This window comes from Dipodomys ordii, unplaced genomic scaffold (genome assembly GCF_000151885.1).
Source record: "Dipodomys ordii isolate 6190 unplaced genomic scaffold, Dord_2.0 Scaffold1, whole genome shotgun sequence".
Classification (NCBI taxonomy): Eukaryota; Metazoa; Chordata; class Mammalia; order Rodentia; family Heteromyidae; genus Dipodomys; species Dipodomys ordii.
In genome coordinates, this window is record NW_012267217.1 from 49,188,965 (window position 1) to 49,196,035 (window position 7,071).

A 7,071-nucleotide genomic window follows, 5' to 3' on the forward strand; every position below is an offset into this window, starting at 1 on the left:
GGATGCTTGCACCTACAGCTGAGTTTACGTTAATAAGTTAAATTTTGGTAAGTCCTAAGATAGTCATAAGATTGGGAGAGCATGCCAGCTAAACCAACCAAGAAGCACCTACAACTACTGAGGAAGGGAGAGGAAGGCTGAAGTTTAAGTTGATCACTAATAGACAATGATTTGATCAACCATACTCACAGAATGAAACCTCTAGAAGAACCCAGAGTGATATGGATCTAAGAGCTTCCAGATAATGGAAGGTCTGACTCGATGAGGAGTCCTGGAGTGTGTAGAGCCTAGAGAAGGCATGGCAACCCTGAACCCCACTTGCCATCTCTTCTTCTGTATCTTCTGTAATATCCATTATAATAAAACAGTAAATATGGATGGGTACATATTTCTCTGAGTTCTATGATCCACGCTAGGCAATCAATCAAACCCATGGAGGGATTGTGCGGTTGATAACTGAAGTAAGGGCAAGCAGTCTTGTGGAACTGAGTTCTTAATGTGGCAGGATCAGGTACCAGGTAGAAGGTGTTCAGATAAAATTAAATTGACTTGGGGCACACTGGCTGGTGTCCACTGCAGGACTGACTGCTTGGTTCCTGGTAGAGAGAAATTCTTATACACTTCTTGGCAATTGGAAAACACAGAAGTCTTCTGCGTTTATTGCTGAGTGAGAGAATAGAAAATTAAAATTAAAAAACTCCTGGGCTTTTGATTTTTCAGAAGTGGCAATAGCTGGAATCATGGCTCAAGTAATAGAACACCTGCCTAGCAAGTATGAGGCCCTGAGTTCAACAAAATAAAAAATAAATGTATATATAATGGTACCAACATCCAAATCCAAATGTATTTTGAGATGGATGGATTCATTATTCTGTGTGTGAGGGGGGGGAGGCTTGAGCTCAGGGTCTGGATGCTGCCCCTCGTTTTTGCTCAAGGCTAGAAAGAAATTAAATATTTAAGCCACAGCCCTGCTTACATGTTTTTGGTGCTGAATTGGAGATAACAGTCTAATAGATTTTTCCTGCCAGGCTAGTTTAGAACCACAATCATCAAATCTCAGTCTCCTGAGTACCTAGGATTATAGGTGTAAGCCATTGGCCACTGGGTGACTCATTGTTCTTAAGTTCATAAAGAGAACAAGTTAAATATACTATAAATCCGGGACTGTTTTGTTTTGTTTTTCCACAGTAAATTACTAAAACACGATTGGACATTCTGAAATACAAACACTGTGATCCATTTCTAGCATGAAGGAAAACCAGAACACTAAGCATGGTTTATGAACTGTCTAACTACAGGTAATGCACAATTTATCTTTATAAGGCAAACATATTTTAAAGTCAATTTGTAACATGACAGAAAGCCAGTAAAATAGTTTCAGTACTGGTATGATATACTTTGAAAGCTTAGTTCCATGTAAAAACGAATTAAGACTTCCATATTCCATCAAGACAGCAAAAACCCTCACCTTACTAAGAGAGCAGTGGTTCTTCCTAGGAAAATCTGAAGATGAAGAGTGTAGCCATACTTTTTGGAAAATAAGGGAAATGCTATCATGTTCCAAGTAAGTTGTACTTTTAATACGTTATTTTGTCCTTCTATATTTTGTTCTTCGTTCACATATATTTACTAAGATACCTAGAAGAAATTTTGAATAAAAATACCATGTTCAGTATTTCTTAAAGGTTGGTACATTTTTAATATAGTAAAAGTTAAAAATATTAATGAAAAGCAACATTTTAACTCATAGAAATGAAATTATTTTAAAAATAACACTAAACTTTAAAAATTAATTTCAACAGGACTTTGCAAGGGCAAACAATTTTTGTCTACAATATATTACTCATGTTCTACCTTAGTGATATTAACAGTATCATGAACAATTTGTCAAGATGTTCATAATCACAAATGATGAGCTATAATTTACCTAATAATTATTTCATTGAACTATAAACAAGTCTTTGAAGCATATTTGTGTAAAGAACAATCATTTCATATTTTATGTTTGAAGCCTTATTATTAGAAAGACATTTGAAAATAGCCTATTGAGATCAATTGTACTATTGGAAGAATATGATTTGCAAATATAGATTGCCTTTAAGATGAAAACTCTAGCAGGGTGTGGGTAGCTCATGCCTGTAATCCTAGCTACTCAGGAGGCTGAGATCTGAGGAGCTCAGTTCGAAGCCAGCCCAGGCAGGAAAGTCTATAAGACCCTTGTCTCCAATCAACAATGAAAAATCTGGAAGTAGATCTGTGGCAGAAGTGGTACAGTACTGGCCTTGAACAAAAAAAGCTCAGGAATAGCACCCAGGCCCTGAGCAAGCACCAGGACTGACACATAAAAAGAAGCTAGAACTTTACCTAAAATTTATGCTCAATACTTATTTTTCTTATACTCAAATGAGGAGTGATATCAAGTACTAACTTCATATAGTTCATTAGAATGAACTGTAAAGGAATGGACCAATAGGTCTTATTTCTCACTTGAATGGATAGCTTTGGCTCATCTTAATGAACAAAGTGATAAAGTCCTATCTTTTTTCCAATTACTCAGTCTAGAGGGAGGCTGGCATTTATTTAGACAATGAGGTTGTCTAGTTCACAGATAATTTTGAAAAAAATACAATGGGTTGGGAAGGGATTTTCAAATCCAGAATGAAAGAATTTTGCTTCTAACCACACTGAAAAAATACAATCCATTAAGGACATACTGAGAGTGCATGTTTTACCTGTTCTATGTGTTAAAACTTGATTTTCAAGTACAAAATGAATTTGATCTTGCTCAGAAAGTATTTTGAAAGATTTCTGAAATGTTATTTTTACCAGGTGGCATATAAAAGAGTTCAAAAACATGTTCCCTGACATCCAAGAGAGGGCATTTGAATGTACCTGCTCTTTTTGTTTGGGGGGGGGTTCAAATATATTTTATTCCTCCAATATGTCACATTTTAATTAAGTACATAGGGCTTTCATTCACCATCAATTATAAGTTGGTTTTGAAATAATTCAGTATTACCCCAGCTGGCATGATTACTGATCTCTCTACTCCTTTGGGGTGACTCTGCCAACTGGGGACAGGTTCCATTCAACCCTAACCTATGTTGCTGTATAAGTCCATGCAGCAAGACAGAAAGTGACTCCACCAGCTAAGACAGCATTGCTATTTTTGTCACGGAAATCAGGCCCTCTTTTCTGGTGGCTCTGCCTTGCCATTGTTTGCTGAATGCTTAGAACTTGGAGACGGCTTAGGGCATTCTTGGCCAAGGGAAACATCGCGGACCTTTAGCTAAAAAGAGCAACTGTGCCTGGGCTTGCACATGGATTCTCCTTAGGTACCCTTGCAAAGAGCCCTGAAAAACCTATACCTGATCTTTGTTAGGAGCTATGTAAGATGATTAAAGACAAAATAGTAAACTTTGTTATGAATAAGAGATATATTATAGCCGGGCACTGGTAGCTCACACCTGTAATCCTAGTGACTCAGAAGCCTAAGATCTGAGGAGTTTGAAGTTAGCCCAAGCAGGAAAGTCTGTGAGACTCTTATATCTAAAAACTACTCAGAAAAAGCCAGAAGTGGAACTGTGGTTCAAATGGTAGAGCATTAGCCTTGAGCAAAAGAAGCTCAGGGACAGTGCCCAGGCCCTGAGTTCAAGCCCTAGGAATCGTGAGAGAGACAGAGAGAAAGACCCTGAGTTTAAGGACTGGTAAAAGAGAGAGAGGCCCTGAGAAAGAGAAAGAGAGAGAGAGAGAGAGGCCCTGATTTCAAGCCTTAGGACTGGCAAAAGGGAGGGGGAGAGCTGAGTTCATAGGACTGGCAAGAGAAAGAGAGAGAGGGGTCCTGAGTTCAAGTCCTAGGACTGGCAAAAGAGAGGATGAAAGAGAGAAAAAAAACAGAGAGACACAGATAGAGAGAGAGAGACAGAGGATGGCACATATTGTTTAGGCATTAAAAATCTTGAAGAATTTGGAATTATAAGTAAAGAGATGGTGTAGACAGGAAGAGATGGAAACTTTATATATATATATATATATATATATATATATATATTTGATCCTTCAGTATTAGACGCAAGGAATTAAGAACTGGGGAAAAAACCACCCAATTCACTCTACAAACATGGTATGGTTCCTAAACCAGTGTTATTACATCTGTCCCAAATTTACCTGCCCTTTTATCCTTTTTAGAATATTGAAGGTGTGTGTGTTTTCCTGTTTATCATCTTTAAATAGTTGTATAAAGGGGTTGCCATTTAACAAAGCAGTTTATGAATATAATGTGTTTAGATCAATGTCACTTCTTTCGATAAGGTCATATTAAATAGGCCAGGCTGGTCTCAGACTCAGTCATCTTCTGCCTCAGCTTCCCAAGTGCTGTGATTACCAACAAAACACTACACCCAGCAGAATACTGAGATCTAAGATGCTCTGGCTCATTCCTTTTTCAGTTTTAGCACAGCAGGTTCTGTGATCTAATACTATGAATGCTTGGGAAAGTTCACACTTAAGGTGAATGCCCTGAATCCTGGGACCAAATTTCAAAATAACCAAGGAGAAAGAACAAAGGGAAAAATAGGATGATTTAAAAGATCTGATGGCTTTTTAGCTTGAAAAGGCAAATAAAATAAGATATAACAACATTCATAAGATAAGTGCAATTATCTATTTACTTTAGAGTCAAAGGAAACTAAGAAAAAGTAAGTTACATTTTGAGACTGTAATCTTTCAAAAACCTGTTTTTGATAATAAGACATGCTATCTTCAATCCATGTTCTCCCCAGGATTTCTCTTAATCTTTTGATCCCAAATCATTGTTTTTCCATGCTCCTACCCAGTGCCCTGGGATTTTTCTCCTCGGTTGTTAGTGGTTTGAGTCTCATTTGTCAGTGATTCTTACAGTTCTCTATTAGTACTTTCAGAGATTTCATGAAAGTATATCTTGTGCAACATTTACATTTTCACTTTGAATTGGATTTGCTTGTATTTGTCGATATGTTTTCCAGTTACTGATGCTTTAAACAACGGGAAATACAGAGCTAGTGGTTGGCAGAGAAGATTCTGTGTTACTTGATAGATAACTAATTTCATAAGTGTCTAGTCTTTTTATAATGGATTTGTATGTACTTGTACTTTTCTTCTCTATATAATCTTACATAAATCCAGAAAATTGATCACAAAAACTCCAAAGCCCCACTTTGATCTTGAATAATCAAGAATGACTTGTCTTTCTAAACATCCTATTAATAACTAGATTTTTTTGAAGGAAACATAATTTTTGAGACAAACATTTTTATCTGAGTCTTAGAAATCTTTTTATATTTATTACTAAGACACAATAACAAATTTAGGGAGTATGTGCCAAGTTTTTAGCAAGTCAATTGTTCATCTCAAAATGTAATTACAAAATACAGAGTAAAAAAAATAATTGCTTATCTGTTATTCAAGTATGACTGGTGATTTGTCAACATATACAGGATTCTTTTTTAATGGCTTTTCTCTATGATAAATTAATTTTTTTCCAATGGCAAAACTTGAGCCCAGCAATATGTGAGAGAACTCTTGTCTACGTTGTAGAAAGTTCTGAATTCAGTCCTCAGCACTGCTAAATAAGTAATAAAGCTTATTAAATTATACATCTTGTAGAATCATAATTTTATGATTATATGAAGCCAGAATATGCCACCCTACTATGTGCTCCTTTGGCATAAGGATCTTGAGCTGAAAGCAAATGAGAAAAGCAGATGAGGGAAGAGCTTCCTGCCCTCCCCTGTCTGTTCTAACTACAAAATCTTGAATTTACAAAGACAAAGGAGTCCTCATCCCCTCTCTACCTAAAAGGACAGATGTGGATCACTAACGACAATTTTTTTCATTCATTTATTTATTTGAATAGTTTGGTTTTTGAGACAGGGTCTGACTATGCAGCTCAGGCTGGCCTCAAACTCAGCCTCCTGAGGGCTGAGATTATAGGCTTAGACTACCACACTTGGATCTACAAAACAATTTGGATCCTCATTAGCCTAGAAATGGCACCAGAAGAATCTGCATGACAATCTGTACCAACTTGCTTTTATCTAGTATTTATTTGCCTTCTCACAATTTGTCATCCCTGGAGACTCAAAAAGTATGGTTTCTTGACTTAGGACTTCTCTAAAATTTAGTGTTCCTTGTTGAACATGCTATATAATCCTGAATTCAGAGTCATCTTTCAGCATAACTCATTGCCTGAATAACTCTAACTTATATAAGAACCGTACAGGTTGTATTTCTGCTTGATTTCTCTGTCAATCTTTCCTTTGTCACATGGGTACATCTCAACTAAGAAATGAAGCAAAATTATCTTTTCCTCATTTATCATGTTGTGATAATGCATATTTTTATCTAAGAAAAATGCAATATAAAAACCAAACTTATTTTGCTAGGAAATAACTTTCTCAGATATCTAATCCAAATTTATCTTCTCCAATTAATAATTCTGGAAATTGTCTCTTCGAGGCATATATTGATTCATTTTGAAAGTTTCTCCTGAAACAATGAGTTAAGTTAATAAAAATATAAATATAATTTAACTCTTCCCAGTGCTTTTCAATAATGACTGGGCAATCTGACAAAATTCCATTTGTCATTTTACATGCCTAAACTCTATGTTTACACTATTTAGGTAAGAAAGTCATTATAATGTATCATATAATTCAATTAATATCTTTAATATTACTACAAAAGATTTAATTTTGGAAAAAAATATCTTCATTACCTAAACCACTTTCCAATTAGGTTCAATACAAGTTAAGCTAGTGTTACCCAGTAGGAAGTCACTAAATGAAAAGAGATAGATAAACTTTCTCAAACTTTCTTTAGTGCTTTTGCATTCTAGCATAGATATATAGGTAGAAAGATAGATGATAGATAGATAGATAGATAGATTTTTAGATAGATTTATATTGTGGCCTTTTTGAACAATCTTTTTTATTGTTGTTGTTGTTGTTATAACTTTATTTAGAATTCTGAGGACCTTCTCATTTGCCTTTAATAGTAGAGATTATTTCTGACGGTTTTGTTTTCTTCACTTTT

General features: G+C 35.5%; 1 pseudogene; it reads right to left on the minus strand.

Moving 5' to 3' along the window:
• Positions 1 to 2,944: 2,944 nt before the first annotated feature.
• Positions 2,945 to 3,291, minus strand: LOC106003255 (annotated as a pseudogene).
• Between the last annotated feature and the right edge of the window lie 3,780 nt (positions 3,292 to 7,071).